Source organism: Sapajus apella, unplaced genomic scaffold (assembly GCF_009761245.1).
Source record: "Sapajus apella isolate SASKATOON/1434 unplaced genomic scaffold, GSC_monkey_1.0 scaffold17, whole genome shotgun sequence".
NCBI lineage: Eukaryota > Metazoa > Chordata > Mammalia > Primates > Cebidae > Sapajus > Sapajus apella.
The window spans coordinates 25068891-25089434 of NW_022436957.1; the positions used below are offsets into that span (position 1 = coordinate 25068891).

The following is a 20544-nucleotide window of genomic DNA, read 5'->3' on the forward strand; positions in this document are numbered from 1 at the left end:
AAAATAGAAAAATAAACTTAAATATGATTTTCCCAGTAGTCCTATAGTTTATTTTAATAAGAAAAGAGTACAGGTTTCAATGCAGCATTGTTCTAAGACTTTTTGTGCATATCAGAATTTGGATTCATGGTGTTTTTTTTTTTAAAGGAAAAGAAATACTTGTCATGGAAAAGTTATTCAGTTAGTCAAAGTCAAAATAACTAAGAGTAGTCAAATAAGTGAATATAACGTGGGAGTTCTGAAATAAAGATAACAAAATGATTTTGTCAAGTTTCTAAAGTCTATCATTTCTGAAGTGGGTAAAGCTATTATAAATAAAGCAGAATTATATCTACTTTTCTAAATACTAAATTGTATGCAGTAATGCATACAATTTGCTTTACTTAAGAAGGTGCCTAACTCATCTGATTCTTTCTCCATATGTTTTAGATTAACTTTCTACAATTGACTCTCATTCAGGTCTAGGCAGAAAATTATTGGTGTAGAAAATATGACCATTCCAGTGAGGTCATCTATTACATGTGCATGTAATATATTGCAGAAGGTCACTGGGACAATGTCTCTTTGAGATGGCAGTCCCCTTGAAGTCATTGCCAGGGAATATATTTCTCTTTTATTTATTTTTTTATGAGACAATTTAGGGAGGGGATTTTGTGACTTATCTGCTCCAGAAATGATACCTTACAATACAGAAAATGATGTTTTTCCTTGTGGATGGTGTAGCTGTGTTAATTTTTGGTTTTGAGATGCTTTAGGGTAGAGACCACGTTTTTTACCTCAATGAGAGCATAGATTTTTGTATGTTTCATTCTTGGCCATATCACAAGTGCCTATAACAGCGCCTGGACAAGAATATGTGTTCAATAAATACTTTTGAATGACAGGATTAACCTTTACATTGCCAGCAGAAACTTAGGACAAAGCCATGGTAGATAATCAAAAAGTACCATTAAATTAAGTGGAAGGAGCAATTATGAATAAATAACTACGTTACCACTCCCCACAGTGGGTCTGGAAATTCATCCTTGTAAAACCATGGAGAATGTTCCTCTGACAATGACTATAGATTTTGTGGGGTTTTTCTTTGTTTTTGTTTGTTTGTCTTTTTGAGATGGAGGCTCGCTTTTTCGCCAAGGCTGCAGTACAGTGGCGCTATCTCGGCTCACTGCAACCTCTGCTTCCTGGATTCAAGCGGATCTCCTGCCTCAGCCTCTCAAGTAGTTGGGATTACAGGCACCTGCCACCACGCCTGGCTAATTTTTGCACTTTTAGTAGAGATGGTGTTTCACCATGTTGGCCAGAGCTGGTCTGGAATCCTGACCTCAAGTTATCCACCCTCTTTGGCCTCCTAAAATGCAGTTTGTTTCTTTCTCATATAATGAGAAGCTGAGTGCAATCTAAATGCTGTAAGAATATCCCATTCTTACTCAATATTGTATTTATCACTATTACTTTAAAGAAATGAAGGAAAAGCTACTTTTACTTCACATACAATATGTGAAGTAAAAGATACATTTGGGTTAAATATATTTATGACTGTATGATCATACTCTAGGAAGTAATTAAGAAGGAAAAAAATTCCAAGACACATAAATAATTGGGTTTTTTAATTATTGTGTTTGTAGTTTACTTTCAGCATTAGTAAACAGTTATAAGAAACAACCATTACCAATTACTATAACTGCAGCATTACAAAGGGAGAAATAAAGATTGTTGACCTTGAAATGAGTGTAAGATCATCCCCAGTAGCAGATCACAATCCAATAATTCTCAACCCTGGGTGCACATTGGCATCATCTGGCGGAGCTTTTAGAAAATTTTTTTTTTATTATATCTAGGTCCAACCTTCAAAGATTCTTCACTGTTGTTTGGACATCTGTACATTTTTAAAGCAACCCAAGTGATTCTATTGTGCAATTATGGCTGAGAAGTTCTAATTCTCTTCAAATTGCTTTTCTCAGATAACTTTAAAGGAATTTTGAAAAAACATGCACTGTCTCCCATATTTTAAATATAAAACATTTCATCATACATTTAAACACTTGTAAAGAATATCCATTCCTCTGCATTATATATGTGTTCTAAATACAATTTTGTTGAAACTTTGAATTGGATATTTAACTCATTTGATTTGTGGGAAAAGATTAACATTAAGACAGAGGTTTGCCCTGAATTTTTTTCCTTTGACAAAATAAAGAACTGTATCTTTCAATATTTTCTTTAAGATACCTTCAATGAACTACCCAAATGTCCAGTGCATTATTTAATGGTCCTTTTGTTTGATGCCCTAGAGGGTTTTACTCCCTGGAGCAATAGGCTTTCATAAGATTTGCCATAGGGAGGTATGTCTTTCTTCTTCAAAGTAAGAAAACTGTGGTTAGATAAGAGAAGAGGCATATTATCAGATCAATTTTAGATGTGTCTGAAAGCTGAAGATCTGGAAATAGATTTCCTTAAATATGTTCATGTCTGTGTACTCCTTGAAAAGTCCTCATATCTTAGTGTATGTACCTCAGTTGGAAGGTAGCTGTATTAGACTTGGAGCTGGCAATTTGGGGGAAGACAGAGACAAGGGGACAGGCATGAGAATTGGCTAATCCCTGGTGGAATCTCCAAACTGACCAGCAAATGGATAGGTTGGTTGGGAATAAGGTGAGAATTTTTAAATTAGGGCCATGTGTGCACCACATATCATAGCAAAATAGGAGTTCAAAATTAAGCAGACAAGCAACAATCTAAGCACAAATTTATAACAGCAAAAGAACCAGAGTTGGAGAGAAACCGGGGAGGTAGCCAGGAATCAGCAGGAAAAAATTCTGAAGGGCAAGTAAAGATGGGAAATGAAGTAGAAAAATTGTTCAAAAATCAACAAAGCTATATGGGGAATAAAATAACACAATAAACATGGCTACACCACCAATGAGAGATGCCATCACCAAAAAGGTGAGGATATATGAAGCTCGCCTGTCTCCCATTTTTTCATGTATGCCCTTTGGAGGAGGAAAAACTTCTCATTGTTGTTTGGCATTGTAGAGGCCAAAACCAGCATCTGATACTTCCATCTTTTTGGTGTGCAAGTAGAAAGCAGGAAGGAGGGGGCAGATCCCAACATCTGAAGTCTGGTGAGTGCACAGGAAATGCACTTATGTTCACTGAAAAACATACAGCATCGTTATAGATGACATTGGCTGGAAATATATAACTATAAAAATTATTCATAGATCCTGTTTCTGAAATCAATTAAAATCTCAGGGGGAAGGAGAGCATCAGGATAAACAGCTAATGCATGCAGGGCTTAATACCTAGGTGATGGGTTGATAGATGAAGGAAGCCAGCACAGGACACGTTTACCTGTGTAATAAACATGCATGTATCCTGGAGCTTAAAATAAAATAAAACATTTTAAAAAAGAAAGTAAGCGGGGAAAAATATGTCTTATAGAGACAGGAGTTTTTTCTTTTCAATAAATTTCTTTAGTTTTCGTTTTGACGAAAACAGAGTTCCAACAGTTATCTCTTCAATAACTGAAAGTGTTTCCTTAAGCTTTAAGTAGTACTTGAAATCTTAAAAGAAGATGATTTTTTTCCAGCTCAGTGAGATTATAATATTCACTCCAATGACTTATTAAAAGGAAAAGTAGAGTGTTAATTGTTAATTCTATGTAAGTGTTGAAGCAAAGGAACTTTTACCTTGAAAGTTTTTACTTTTTGGCATCAAAATAAATGTAAAAGTTCTATGGTATTTAGGGAGGATATTTTAAATTTCCCCTGCCCAAGAAAACTGGATAAGGATTAATACAAACCCCCTCCAAAATATTAATTTAATTAAGTTGTTATCCAAAGTGTTATCACAAATACATGATGTGAGTTCACACCTAAGACCCTTACATTTTTATATTGCATAGCATTTGTCTTTTTAATTAAAAACCCCACAGTTCTATCGCATTGCCATGGGGTTCATTTAATTTTCTATTTAAAAGTAATTTTATTTATTTTAATTTAATTAAAAATGTTAAAATTATTAGTGTAAAAAAGAAGAAAATGCTCAGTCGTCACTCTTTCCTTCCTTATTTATTCACATTATTGATTAAGGTCTGTCTAGAACAAAGCACTGATAGCACTCACTGGATGATAATGAGCCTTTCCAAAATTATACATTAGACATAAAAGAAGATGTATTTATTCCTTTCAAAGGCAGTGAAACCCTGTGAAAATTGGGGTTTGCTTGCTTCAAGGATCATAGAAAAGAAACAACTGAAATATTTATTCCCTTTTAGAAAATTAACATAAAGCTGACAATGAAATTTCCTGTTTAGAAGCCCATGTCTACCCAAAAAGAGAAAAAAAGAAGTTTTCTAATAAGCCTGGAATTGAATGTCTTACAACATCTTCAACTCTAAGTTGAATTTCATTAAAATACTTTGTTGCACATTTTTGAAGTGGCATGACATCTTGCTTTTTGGAAATCTTAGCTTTAAGAAATGAAAGAGGTAAAGGGTATTTGAATTATAATCATTGTCTAAGCCAGGGTAGGTTTTCTGGGGTGGGAGTACAGAGAGATGGGTCAGGTGGGGGGCTAGTGTTCATGGCTAACTGCTATAAAACTTACATTGATGCCATTGATTTGGGTGACATAAGATTGGATATGGGCTAAGACTTTGGTTGAAAGGAAATTTGTTTACTTGGAAGTGTTCTAATAGGAATTTGCAAGTCACAGAATACAAAAAAAAAGAAGGGCATCATTCATTTTATTTATTTAAAACCTTTGTTGACCATCTACTAAATGCTGCAATCTGTGCTAGGTGCAGAAGATATAACAAAAATAGTCAAAACCGTGACTCTCATGGTCGCCACATTGAAGAGGGGCTGATCAGTTACAGAAGACAGTGCTTCCAAGGCTTTAATACCACCCACGTTTTGTAGACCTTTTATGAGTCCATTTTGGTTAGCAAAGGGAGTGAAAGGATGTTTACATGTATATTTATATCACCATTTACATAGGAGTAGGTATTTTTTCTAATAACATTTGAAATTACATTTTAAAATTATTTTATGGAAGAATATTGAGCACTAGCCGCTTTATTAAAATAAAATCCAAGCTGATACGATGGCTTACTTCTGTAATCCCAACACTTTGGGAGGCCCAGGTGAGAGGATGGCATGAGCCTAGAAGTTCACGACTAGCCTGGGCGACGTAGTGGGACCTTGTCTCTACAAAAGATAAAAAATTTAGCCAGGCATGTTGACATGCACCTGTGGTCCCAGCTACTCAGGAGGCTGAGGAAGAAAGATCGTTTGAGCCCAGGAGATATAGTTTGCAGTGAGCCATGATTACACCACTGTACTCCATCCTGGGCAAAAGAGTGATACCCTATCTCAAAATAAAATAAACTAAGATGAGATAAGATAAAATAGATAAAATAAAATAACTTACACCAGCTTTTTTTTTTTTTATTTGTCCAAAGCATGTATTTCCTTTAACTTCTTTTCTTTAAATTTATTTTAGATGCAGGAGTACATACACAGGTTTGTTACATGGATGTACTGTACCCAGGTAGTGAGCATAATCCCCAATAGGTTATTTTTTGACCTTTCCTCCCTGCCCTAAGTAGTCTTTAGTGCCTATTGTTATTATGTTTATGTTCATGTGTGCTCAAAGTTTAGCTCCCACTTATAAGTGAGACCATGCAGTCTTTGGTTTTCTGTTCCTGCATTAATTCACTTAGGATAATGGCCTCCAGCTGCATCCATGTTGCTACATATGCCATGATTTTGTTCTTTTTTGTGCCTGTATTGTACTCCATGGTGTACTACACTTTCTTTATTTTATCCATCATTGATGGACACCTAGGTTGATTCCAAGTCTTTGCTATTGTGAATAGCATGGGTGAAGAAAATACAAATGCATGTGTCTTTTTGGTATAATTATTTGTTTTCTTTTGGATATATAATTAGCAATGGGATTACTGGGTTGAATAGTAGCTCTATTTTACATTCTTTGAGAAAATTGCAAACTGTTTTCCACAAGGGCTAAACTATTTTACATTCCTTCCAACAGAGTATAAGCGTTCTCTTTTCTCTGCAGCCTCACCAGCATCTGTTATTTTTTGACTTTTTAATAGCTGTTCTGACTTGTGTGAGATGATATCTTATTGTGGTTTTGATTTGCATTGACCTGACATTAGTGATGTTGAACATTTTCTTCGTATGTTTGTTGGCTTCTTGTACATCCTTTGACCTTGAATGCTTGACCTCAAAAGTGATCTGCCCACCTTGGCCTCCCAAAGTACTAGGATTACAGGCATGAGCCACTGCACTGGGCCTTGTACATCATTTGAAAAGTGTCCGTTCATGCCCTTTGTGGTTTTTGTTTGTTGATTTGATTAGGAATCTTAAGTTCCTTATAGATTGCGGATATTAGACCTTTGTCAGAAGCATAGTTCGCAATTATTTTCTGCCATTCTATAGATTGTCTGTTTACTCTGCTGATAGTTTCTTCTGCTCTGCAGAAGCTCTTTAATTAGGTCTCACTCTTCAATTTTTGCTTTTGTTGAATTTGTCTCTATTCTGAAAAATCCTGTCACGTACCATGAATATTTTGTTATAGTAAGTTAGTTAACGCATTCGAATAATTAGCTCAACATCAGGAAATATGGACTACTGCCAGATGGATACAAGAATATATACAAAGAGAGTTGTACTCCTTGGACAGTCAAGTTGCACACACACATTGTTCAAATGGGTCCTTGGACCATGTCAAATCACACTGAGGTAAACAATAGTTGGTGATTAGATTAGGATGAAATAATATTATAAAATCCATGAAAGTAATCACATAAACTTTTAAAAATATTTTTATTTTATTTATTTTATTTTAAAAGCCTACAGTACCCGGGAGTCCCAGGTGGTCTCCCATCCAAGTATTAACCAGGCCCAACCCTGCTTAGCTTTTGAGATCGGATGCAATCAGGCGCATTCAGGGTGTTATGGATGTAGACTTGTGTAAAACTTTTAAATGGCAAAACCACAATTACTTTTGCACCAACCTAATACATAGTTTCTCTTTATTAGGACATGCCAATATAATAATTAGCCTTTCCCTGGTCAGTGTGGTCTAGATCAGAGATGAGACAACTTTTTTTTTTTTTTTTTTTTTTTTTGAGACAGAATCTCGCTGTGTTGCCCAGTCTGGTCTTGAACTCCTGGGATCAAGTGACCCTCCTACCTCAGCCTTCTAAAGTGCTGAAATTACATGTGTGAACCACCATTCCAGCCTCAGAAACATTTTTATGTGAAAGGCTAGCTAGTAAATGTTTTCAGTTTTATGGGTCATGTGGTTTGTGTCACAACTACTCACATTCATGCTTTGTAGCTTGAAAGCAGTCACAAATATTGACTAAATAAATACTTATAGCTGTGTTTATATAAAACATGATGGGATAGATTTGGCTTGTGGTCCATAGTTTGCCCAACACTGTCTAGACTACATAAAGCTTCAAAAGAGAAAGATAAGACATTAAATTGGGACAATGAGAAAGTATTTCATTGAAGAGGTAGCATTTCCTATTATTCTTGAAGGCTGGGAGAATTGTGGTAAGCTGACATTGTGGAATGATTTCTGATGGAGAGAATGTGCATAGTTTAAGAAATTGAATTTTTATGAACATTGAGCATTTCGTTATTGCAGAAGTGTAGGCTCTGTGGTGAGGAGTAACTGTGGATGAGTTAGGAATGTGGATTTATTCATGTTTTAGAGCTTTCAGTACCAGGATGAGAAACTTGTACCTAGCTTGACAGGCAATGGTAGACCATTAAATAGTTTATATCACAGAGGGGTTTGGTAGAAATCACACTGGAAGATAGTCATTCTAGGAGTGGTGTGCGGAATAAATTAGAGAAGTAAGGGATTATAAATAAGGGAGCAGATTAGAAGAATATCATAATAGCTTATAAAGGAGACAATGAGGGTCCCTACATAGTCAGGTAAGAGGATTTCTAAAGAAGAGGCTGTTGAGGTGAACTATAACATTCTAAAAATTATTTTTAATTGACAAAAATACTGTATATAATTATGTACAACATGTTTTGAAATATGTATACATTGTGAAATAACTAAATCTAGATAATTAACATAAGCAATACCTCACCTACTTATCACTTTTGTGGTGAAAACACACAAAGTCTACTCTCAACAATTCTAAAGAATCTAATACATTGCTAATAACTAGTCACCATGTTGTATAGTATATCTTTTGAACTTATTTCTCATATCTAAGTAAAATGTTATATATTTTGACCAACGTGATGCCCCCCACACCCCTGGTAACTACCATTTTACTCTCTGCTTCTAAGACTCCAACTTTTTTAGATTCCTCTTATAAGTGGGATCATGAGATATTTGTCTTTCTTTGGCTGTAACGTTTTAAGGATTAAGAACTGGGAACCTAAATTATTTCCAAGTTTTAGTCCCACCATTAATACTTTTAACTGAGCTTGCCTATTTCCTGTTTCTAGAAAACTATTCAGTAAAACAACTGTCTTCTATATATTCTGTCTTTTTCCTAAGTTATTACCTAGGGAGTAGAACCCTGCCTAGATCTCTATACCCAGTGCTTCAAGCCTTACTATCTTGTAATATTTGCCTGTATGAATTTTTAAGTAGCAAAATCAGCTCCCCTGAGATTAGTTTATGTCTCCCCACCTAGAGTCTATTGCATCTTTGGTCTTTGCTCAACTATCACTGAGACGTTCACATTTGCTGGGTGGCACTGTACTGACCCATCATATTGATTTGTAACACTTAGCCTGTGGTTGGGCAAATTCTTCCTGTAACTATTGTATCCCACAATGTCAAACAAACATCAGGTCCCATTTCTACTTACTCCAGCTTCTTGCAAGTGACCACCCATTTGACAAGCCTGATTGCTGAGACTTGCCCTTTTTTTAAAACTGAGAAGTAAGAAATACAGACATTTGAACTACTCCTACTTGTTATGTGTACTAATACCACTATGCAACTTGTCTGTTAATATTATTACAAACAATTGGAAATTATATGCAAAATAGTTAACAGCCTGGTCATTGACCCATCAAAACAGTTGCCAGACATAAATAACTGCTTGCCTATCAACTAGAAATATCAGCCCTGCCTGTGACACAGAAATAAGCCTTCACAAAACTCTAAAGAGAAAAGCTAAAGCTACAAAACGTGCAAAAGAAAACATGAGATAATCTCTGTGACCTTGGAGTAGACCAATATTTCTTAAATATGACACAAAAAGCATGAACAATATAATAAATATTAATGTTAAGCTTTATCAAAATGAAACACTTTTTTTTCTTCAAGAGATATTATTGAGCCAATGTAAAATCAAGCCACAGACTTGGGAAAAGTATTTTCAAAATATAAATCAGATGAAGGCTTTTATCTAGAACATAGAAAATGCATAAAGCTTGTTAATAATAAGAAAACCACATTTAAAAAATAGAAAAATATTTGAATAGACCCTTCTCGCAAGAAGATATACAAATGGCCAGCAAGCGCATAAAAAGTTATTCAACACCATTAATCATTAGGGAAATGCAAAGTAGAACCACATGGAAATACCACATTGCACCCACTAGAATGGCTAGAATCCAAAAGACTGACAATACTAAATATTGGCAATGACATAGAGAAACTAAAATAGTTACACATTGCTGGTAAGAATGTAAATCGATATAGCCACTTTGGAAAACACTTTTGCAATATATTTTTTAAATTAAATATACAGTTATACTATATATGTAACTATATATAGTATATGCACATATAACTATATATAAATGTACTATGTATATATGTGTATATGTGTGTATGCTGCGTAAAACCTAGCAACTCCATACCTAGATATCTAACCAAGAGATGCATGTTTATACAAACACTTGTAATTTAATGTTTAGACTAGCAGTATTCAGAGTAGCCCCAAACTGTAAACTCTTCCAAATGTTCATCAACTAGTGAATAAAACAATATTTATATGCATACAATTTAATGCTACTCTCCCCAAAAAGAAATAGACTATTGATATATGCAAAGACATGGATTGATCTCATAGGCATTATACTGGGTGAAATAATTTAGACACAAAAGTGTAGATATTTTAATATTTCGATTATATGAAACTTGTAGAAAGAATAAAATTGTAGAATCAGAGACCAAATCAATGGGGGTTCCTGGGACTAGGAGTAGAATCAGAGATTAGCTACAAATTGGCATGAAGAAACTTTGGGGTGGCGGAAGTGTTTTAAAACTGGATTGTTGTGATAGTTGTGCAAATATATAGATTTACTAAAACTCATTAAACTGAACATGTAAAATGGATGAATTTTATTATATGTAACAAAGCTGTTGAAAGCATAGAATATTGTTATATGGGGAGATATTTCTGTTTAAAAGGTGATTTTTCTATAAAAATGAAAATTTCTATGAAATTCCATCACAAAGATTTTATAATGTCTAAAATATAAAACTGGCACAAAAGGAAACTTTTTACAGTGAAACTGTGTTCATAGTTTTCAAGGGAAAAATAGCTCCATGAAATAAACTATTACTTGGGGAGTTTTTCATACCACTTGTCACCAGCATTCTCACTGGCTTATAAGTTATAATTGCTCTGTGATAAAGGCATATGTTTTCCTTCTCTCTTATAAAAATTTTAATGAGAACTTGAAGTGAACTCTCACTGAACCTATTTTCATTCCAAAATCTTATGATTTTAATCTTATGATCCTCTTGGGACCTGGCACTATAGTCTGTAACAGCATGAATACTTCATAATTATTCCTCCTGTTTGTAGAAAACACCATGAGCATCCATCATTCCCTCTTTCCCCTGCTGCCTCCAGGGAGCCACAGCCTCTAGCAAGGTCAGTAATTGCAGTTTTGGTTGACAGTTCCAGGCCAGCTGAAGCAAACCCTGCTGGTGAAGACTAGTCACAGTGGATACTGACTGACTTCCCTTCCTTCTCTCACCTCATAGTTAGTTTGGCCTCAAAACTCTTCCTTAGTGATGTGATAGATGGACTTGAATTATCCCACAAGAGATTCCCCAGTACAGAGAAAATGAACGGTTTCTCTACAGCCATGTGCATATGTGTCTGTTGGTATTTGGGGGACAATTGGTCTAACAATCCTGGGGTAAATTAAAGGTCTTTCCCTTGTGGATAAGGAAAAAGGCTGTATTGGAACTTGATGTTTAATATTGTTTGGCATCTCACATCTCTGTAGACAAACCTGCATGAAATAAAAAATAAAAAATAAAAGATTCAACCATGTGAATTAAGATGGTGTTTTGGAAGTGGATATGCTTCATTTGGCTAACACTGAAAATTCTAATGACAGATTTGCAAATAATTAAGCATTATTTTTTTACTTATGACAAATGCATAGAGAGATTCAGAAAAGAACTCCTAAAGGAATTCCACATGCTTTATAAAAAAAAACCCACATCATGAATCCAAAGAAGAATAAGCAATTAGCCTTCATAATATGAAATATTGAATGGTGTAGCTTTAGGAAAAAGAAGATAAACTTTCATATGAATTGCTGGCAAATTCCAGAAAAGAAATGCCTTTCAAAAGTGGCAGAATACTTTTAACTCTCTAACTTCTCACTGCGTGTTTTACTCATGGTGTAGACCATGACTAAAGTACTGGCTGAAACAAGCCCAATTAGGCATGACATATTGTTTAGATACTGAACTAGTCTAGTATGTTTAGGTTTCAAATAAGTCAGGTTTCTTTTTTCTTTCTTTTTTACCCTGGTCCCTGGTTTCTGGACCTATTTGGGGTTTAAAAAATGTGTTTGCTTAAGAATAACTTAATTACTCATTCTGGATAAAAATTTAAAGGAATATGTTAGAAGACTTAAGTGAAATATTAAAATTAATTGGAATCACAACCCCAAAACTCTTTGACGCATCTCTCATTATGAGGTAGAGTGTGAACCGCCTTATAATTACTCCACTTAATAGAATAAAGTTGATGTGATGTTATGTAACTTCCAGGCTAAGTTAGGAAATGCCATTTAGCTTCTACCTGATTCTATTTGGAGGCATATTCTGGGAGAAACCAACCACCATGTAAAAAACTATCCTGTAACCACCACATTGTGGAGGCCCCATGTAGAAATTTCAGTCAATGGTACCGGCCAACAGTCAGCATCAACTTCCAGGCCTGTGGGTGAGTCATCTTGGATGATCAACCCAGTCCAGTCTTTAAGTAACTACAAACCTACCTGATATTTAACTCCAGTCCCCTGAGTGGTGCCAAGTGAGACCTCCTCAGCCAATTCCTTCTCAAATATTTGTCTCACAAAATTTTAAGAATATCTTTAATATATTTATAATAGTAAAACTATTATCACTCAGTAATTTTGATAGTAGCTATGTATTTATTTTGGATATTCAGTTTTTTATGCTTCTGTTTAAATAATTATTGAATTTCTATTAGGAACACTTGTTTAAACTATCTTCCATGAGATTTAAAAAGCCTAAATCGTAGTCTTTGCCTTAGAAGAATACAATTGTTAGTGGAGTAGATGCAAGATTATCAAGTATTAAAACTCTGGAGCATACCATTCATATTACAGTCTATGTAAATGGTCTCCCTCAAGTTGTACAATGGGATGTCACTGGAAAGGTAAGACATAAAGAATTACTTTAGTAATAAGCGTTCTTATACCGGTAGACTTCTCAGGATTGATATGTATGAATGGCAAGGAATACTACTAAATTTTATACTTTTCCAACCCTCTTTACAGTACTCTGTTGTTGACAGAAGTGAAAAAAATTTAGTTAGAATGTAAAAGTAACAAGGCATTTTTAACGGAATCTAAAATGTTCTGTCGTAAAGACATGGGCACATGTATGTTCATCATGGCACCATTCACAATAGCAAAGACATTGAATCAAACTAAATACCCATCAACAGTAGAATGGATAAAGAAATGTGCTACATATATGCAATGGAATACTATGCAGCCTAAAAAACAATGAGACAGTGTCCTCTGTAGCAGCATTGATGTACCTGGAGGCTATTATACTAAGCAAACTAACATGGCAATGGAAAACCAAAACCTAATGTTCTCACTTATAAGTGGGAGCTAAACTTTGAGTACATATGGACAAAAGGAAGGGAGCAAGAGACACCAGGGCCTACTTGAAGATGAAGGGTGGGAGGAGGGTGAGGATGGAAAAACTACCTATCGGATACTATGGTTATTACCTGGGTGACAAAGCAATCTGTACACCAAACACCTGTGACGTGCAATTTACCTGTATAACAAACCTGCACATGTACCACTTAACCTAAAATAAAAGTTAAATTAAATTTAATACAAACTAAAATCAAAATTTTAGTCTAGGAGTATTATCTTATACCTGTAATCCCAGCACTGTGGGAGATCAAGGCAGGACTATTGATTGAGCCCAAGAGTTTAAGACCAGCCTGAGTAACATAATGAGTCCCTGTCTCTACTAAAAGATACAAAAATTAGTCAGACATGGTGGCATGTGCCTGTGGTCCTAGGTAGTTTGGAGGTTGAGATGGGAGGATTGCTTGAGCCCATGAGGTTGAAGCTACAGTGAGCCGTGATCATGCTGCTGCACTACAGCCTGGGTAACAGGGTGAGACCCTGTCTCAAAAAGTTTTTATATTGCACTCTGCAATAATTTGTAAATGCGTCTGCTCTTCTAATGCTTTTAGACACTTCAGTGGGTGTCATAAAAGTATGCCAAGTTGACTAACTATAAACTAATGGTTCCCAAAGGTATATTGAAATAACCTGGGGAGTTTTAACAACCAACTGATGTCTGGTTCCACCCCCCAGGGATTCTAATTTAATAGATATGGGACACAGAATGGGCATTGGGATTTTTTAAAGATCTGAAATTGTTTTAATGGTCAGCTACAACTGAGAACAACTGATATGTATTTCTCCTTTTAATTCAGTAGTTCTCAAACTCAACTGTCCATATCTGTGGAACTTTGCAAAATATCAGTGACTTGGTTCCATTTCTAGAGATTCTGATTTAATTGATCTGGGGTAGGTCCTTTTGGAAGTTTTTAAAATGCTCACTAGATGACTGTGATTTGAGGTCCACCAATAGGATGCTCATGCTGGGTTTACAGATGAATGATTTTCTGCATATATGTGTCACTCAGCCTCAGTTACCACATCATTACTATTGGGACACAGCTAAGGTTGCAAAATTCAGCAAATGAAAATAACTTTGCTTGGATAAGTTTGAATTTCAGGTAAACAAGAAATACTTTTTTAGTGTAAGTATGTCTCATGCAATATTTGGAACATATGCTAAAAAGTAAGTTTTTCTATTTAAAATTCAAATTTAACAAGACACCTTGTATTTTATTTGGCAACCCTAAATATAGTATAGTTTAGGCAAAAGACAGGACAAGGCCCAAATAATGCATTATATGAAGTGTGACCACAATGGTGTTCAATCCATGTTCAAGGACAGAACAAAGATGTTCTCATTGTCCCCCAACTGTCACAGAGTAACCATTCTATCCCGTAATACTACTTCCAGGTGGTCTCATCTGTATACCTATTATTTATTGAGCAAAAGCAATGGACAGATGTAGGAGACAGAAAGGAAAAACCGGAAGCCTCCTGTCCCATGAGTGTTAGATCTATTGGCAGCATAAGCTGAAATCATGAGACTGAATCTTATGACTTAAAAACAGACAAAAATCCTGTGGGTTTCTATTGTTTTTATTTATGCAATTTCTCAAATATTTTCATGTAATTATAGAAGAGGAAATAAAACAGATTTGTACTGAAGTTCTGATTACTGGCTGAACATCATAGCCTTAGCAGTCATTGTCAAACTGAGAGATTCTGTCACCTTTATAGTGACAGCCAATTCCCTCAGTTACACAGCAGTTGCTGGCAAATATAATCTCATATTTGGCAAATTCTTGCATTTCTGAAGCTCTCTTTTTCATTGGTTCTTTTCAACAATGCTGTGAAGTAGGCAGGGAAGTTATGACAGCCATTATACAACTAAGGAAAATTAAAATCAGAAGTGTTGCCTTGACCTAGAGTAGTATTTCTTCACATGTGGTCCTGGACAAATTGCCTCAGCATTACCTAGGAACCTGTTAGAGACAAAAATTCTGAAGCCCTACCCTAAACCTGCTGACTTAGAAATTGCAGAATAGGCCTAGTAATTTGTGTTTTAATAAGGCTTCTAGTGATTCTGTTGCATGGTCAAGCTTGAAAACCCCTGCTTTCAGGGAATGTGGTCCCCGATCAAACATTGCTGATACCAATGTTTATATATTTAATTTATAGTTTATTTTTCCCCACTGGAGTTTAAACTCTATGAGGTCAAGGATGGTGTTACATTGCCTATGTACTAATAAATATGCAGCAAATATTGCAAAATAAATTAATGAAGACTAGAATGAATGAATGCTTGAATCCTACATATGGGGGGGGCTTCCATTGCCAAGTCTTGCCTTAAAAGAAGTGTGCTTAGTGGCGAGAGCCACCACATCAGGCCAATTCTGCTGTCTTTATTTCTGCTTATTATTTTTAATTTCATTATTTTATTATAAAAATTTAACTTTTTATATTGAATGATATTAATATGGAATTTTGTGTTTATGAAGGAAGTAAAGTTTGAAGGTAGCTGATTTACTGCTAATGGAAAGTGTTGGTTACTTTTTCCTTCAAAGCAGGAAAAGCAACGTACAAACAGGTAAGTGAACTAAAAATCCAAGTAAATCTCTTATCCACATATCTACATTAATGTTTTTGGTGGGTGAGATACTTCTGCAATTCTGCAGTATTAATCCATCCTTCTTTATTATGTCTGCCAAAGGTATAACACTGATTACAGTATGTTTTAGGGAAAACAATTCTCCTAGGCATAGTGGCGATAATTCTTTGACTTTTTTACTTTGCTGTCTTGGCTCATCACAGTGACCTTTAATTCATTTTCTCTTGTCTAGTCTGCTTTGCAGACACTACGAAACCACTCTGTGGTGTCTATTGAACTAAAGTCAATTAATCACAGGGTGACTTTTAAAATCAAGATTAATAATAGGTTATTTCATAGCCAGAATGCTTGATTAAGATGGGCACATTTGTGGTTCCCCTCATGTCTAGAAATAATTTAGCCAAGTTACAATATCTTGGGCAAATTTTTCTCTCTTATAATTTTCGCAATGAGAACTGCTCAGTTTAAATGGACTTTCCTAAGCTCCCATCAGGGATTCTCAGAAGGGTTATACAAAATCACTTTCCTTGGCTACTGGGTACTCCTAAATGGAAGCATCTTTGTGAAGCCATGTAGCATTGGTACCTTTTCACAAAAAGTGAGGGGAGTATGTGAAAAAACAAACAAACAGGAAGTCTCTCTTTAAAGATCATAACATCTGTCTCCAACATTTTACACATCTCAGCCATGCCCTATGGTGGGAACAAAAGAGTTATCTTTTCTCTTTACTCTTGTGCCAAATTTTCTCTTCCTGTTGGCCTGGATCCACTAATGTCCTTGGTGGGTGGATCCTGGTGTATTAAAAGATTCACAGCATTTCATATTTATATTCTGCTTAACAATATGATGGTACACCTTAGCAGTTTAGCAAAATGGCAAATCTGTTTGCTTAATAAACTATATAATGTGCTGCATCATCAATTTGATTTTGCCGGTTGAACGAAGAGAACCAGTTGGCACTGATGAAGTTGAGTTTTACAGGTCAATGCACCATCCATATTAAGGAAATCCAGGACAACTATGTACATATATATTGTAGCTAGAGGCTGAGTACATTTTGTACAATATGTCATTTGCTGTTATAAAGGAAAAAATATAAGTTTGGGTACAGCTACCATAGAAATCAATTTTTAGGTTTTATTTTACTACTGCCTTTCTCTTCCCAAGGTGTGCCTTTTCCTAGCATCTCCATCCTAAACATAATTGCCTTTGAAGTACCAATATATCTCTGAGTGGATGACAATTTCCAAACTCAGAAAATACAGTGCAAATCCTGGTATAACATAATGGAACTACCCAGAGTTGTTATGGGGCTAAATATTTCCTGCTCTCTACTCTCTTGAGATCTTAACATAACCCCTTCTTGGTAACCTTGGCTTATTAAAAAGGACTAATTTATTTGGGATTAATCAGAAGATATATGCTATCTCTCGACTCTCTCAGCAATTTTTTTTTATTTTTAATTTAGTGAAAACATGGGGTAGCTTTATTCTATAATAGTAATATGGTTCATGATATGGAGACTGTAGAAACAAGATTATACAGCTGAATTTCACTGCAAGAAAATTGTTACCTCTTCAGTACTTTGGGAGAAAATCTTGTTGTTCAGTTTACTGGAATTAATATTTATCTTACCTGTCAAACCGTGATACCATCCAAGTTTCACCAAACTGTCTGGAACAGACTAATTTGAAGAAGTACAATTTCCCAAGTAACGTTTTATTCTGTAGTCCCTCTATTCAGGCCAACACACCCATATAGGACCTCTCCCGTTGCTAGTTTAGTCATGTGAAAGAGAATACCTCTTGTTATTGCAAGTTATTTCATCATCATCTTGCTAAAGAAATGTCTCACTCTCCTAAGTCTCCAAGATCTTTTGTTGGTCAGATTTCATACAAGACTTTGTGTTCTACATTTGTGACCTAGGGAATTTAAAGCTTTTTACTTCTAGCTTACCAGAGGCCCCTGTATGTGGCAAATCATAAACTGATATAAAAAGTAAAAAATAATAATAGTTATGGCTTATATAACCTATCTTTCTCAATAGTTATTGGACCATGATAAATGATACCTCAATACTGATTACCCCTTCAACCAACATCCAATATCTCTTATCCCCTTCATAACCAAGCATCCCTTTTTCCTACACAATTTTGTTAATGGAGATACAATTCACATGCCATAAATCTGCCATTTTATTTATTTTTAAAATACTCTAAATTTTAAATTTATTTATTTTAGACATAGGGTCTCACTCTGTCATGGATGCTGGAGTACAGTGGCATGATCATAGCTCATTGCAGCCTCAGGCTCCTGGGCTCAAGAGATCCTCCTGCCCCAGTCTCCAAAGTAGCTGGAACTACAAGTGTGCACCAAGCCTGTTTTTTTTTTTTTTTTTTTTTTTTTTTTTTTTTTTTTTTTTTTTTTTTCATAGATAGGGCCTTCTCTATGTTGCCCAGTCTGGTCTTCAACTCCTGGCCTCAAGTGATCCTTTTGTGTTGGTCTCCCAAAGTGCTTGGATTATAGGTATGAGCCACTGTGTCTGGCCTATCATTTTAAACTGTACAATTTATTGTTTTTTATATATTTCCATAGTTATGCAACTATCATTACTATCTCATTCCAGAACATTTTTATCATCCCCAAAACAAACCATGCACCGGTTCACCAAAAAGTGACTGAAGCAGGTATCAATCAATAGAAGTTTATATAGCCACAGTTGAGAAAGCACCTGGGAAAATATAGAAATCACAGGAGCATCTGTGATCTGTGCTTTTTCCAAAGGAGGGGATAGGGGAACTTCAGTATTTGAAGGGGAAAGAGTAAGTAGGAGGGAAAACAAAGGGAGAGAGGGTAGCCCCTGAGGGAAATGGGTAAATTCTAGTGAGGCTCTGTTTAGCCTCAGTAAATCTACATTTTACATGTGAAAAGAAGGAATAGAGGAAAAAGTCAATTAATCATTTGTCTCAGGACAGGCAGAGGGTTGATAAGCTGGTAATTGACATTGTCAGGGTGAGATTTAATAGAACTGGGTTTTAGGGCTAGTTTATAGGAAGGGTATGTATCCTGGAAGAGTTAGGCACTCACAAGGCAATTCTTTGTGAGCAATTTGTGAGGGAGGCCATCTGGGGAGACATGTCCCCTTCTATAGTTGTGGGAACCTGGCTTAAAGATGACGCTTTGACACAGTGTTGCAGAATTACAGCTATCTGGGGGCAAAAAGGAAGGCAGCAGTGTGTCATTCAGTTCCCAAGCTTAACTTTGCCTTTGGCATAGTAAGTTTGGAGTCCCAAGATTCTATTTCCATTAACAGTCTCTCCACTTTCCCCCTCCCCCTAGGCCTTGGCAAATACTAATCTACTTTCCATCTCTATGAATTTGCCCATTTTGAATATTTCATATATATGAAATCATACAATATGTCACTTTTTGTGTCTTGTTTCTTTTCACTTACCAAGTTTTCATGGCTCATCCATGAAATGTCTCAGTACTTTATTAGTTTTTATAGTAAATACTATTCCACTGGGTATACCGAATTTTGTTATGCAGGCATCAGTTGATGTAAATTAACAATTATTTTCATTTTGAGTCCACTATGAATGATACTACATAGCCAGTCATCTTGATCGAGTTGTCTATACTCACTATCTTTTTCTCCTCATTTCCTATTTACTCTTCAACCTACTCCAGTTTGATTTCTGCTCCAATCACTTCCTTAAAATGGCTGTGTCTGGTGTCACCAATGATGGCTATGCAACTAAATCCTACCTATTTTTCAGTATATGTTGCTACCTATATCTCACAGCTCTAAATTGACACTGTAGTGTAGACCATGTCCTGTCTTTCCTTGATATTTATGAAACATACACTCTTCTGGTTTTCCTCCTATCACCATGGCTGTTGCTTCTGTGTCTCTTTTGCAAACTCACTTTTTTTCTTTGGCTAATAAATGTGGGATTTACCCAAGACTCATTCCTTGGGCACCTTTTCTTTACACTCAGAAGTCCCTTTCTAGGTAATTTCACCTCCACCTCTGCCTTCAACAATCATGTATGTGTTTTTGACTACAAATTTATGTTTGTAAGTTAGATTTTAGAGCTACATATCTGTATGTTCACTGGCATACTTGACTCATTGAATGGTACCTTTAATCAAGGCCAGACTAATTTATTCACCCTGAATATGTAACCATCATACAGTTTTTATTTTCTTAGAGAATGATTTCCATTACTGACTCAGCTTGACAAGGTACAGCATTTTTTAAAAGTCTTTCTGATAGATAATAATGAAGTAGTTAACAGCTCTGGACCTTGGCTGCCTGGATTCAGATCCAGAGTCTGCACATACTACCTGTGTGAACTTGCAGAAGTCACTTAACCTTTCTGTGTCTGTTACCTTATCAGTAAGATGGGTGCTTTTCAGGGTTGGTGAGATGATCACACGAAATTTAAATACACTAAAGATTTTGGAATCAAGCCTGGCATGAACTAAATACTTCAAATGTTCACTATTTTCCCTCTGCCTCATCTCCCATCTCTAATTCTTTTCTTCGAAAGTAGTTCTCAAAGTCCTCAGCTCTCCTCCACTTCCACCACCCTGGAACTAACTACTGTCACTACTCAGATTGTTTGGTGTCTTCCAAAATGCCTAACCTTGGCTATATGTTTTCAAAACACAGATGTGACCATATTAAAAGTTCTCCAACAAACAGCCAGCCAGATGGACGGACACACACACACACACACACACACACACACA

General features: G+C 35.6%; 1 protein-coding gene and 1 pseudogene across 1 annotated transcript in view; one reads left to right on the top strand and one right to left on the bottom strand.

Moving 5' to 3' along the window:
* The window catches only part of IL1RAPL1 (interleukin 1 receptor accessory protein like 1), a 1311893-nt gene that overhangs the window by 847630 nt on the left and 443719 nt on the right, over positions 1-20544 (top strand). The gene's annotated exons all lie outside the window — the stretch shown is intronic.
* On the bottom strand, positions 6879-6997 carry LOC116556841 (annotated as a pseudogene).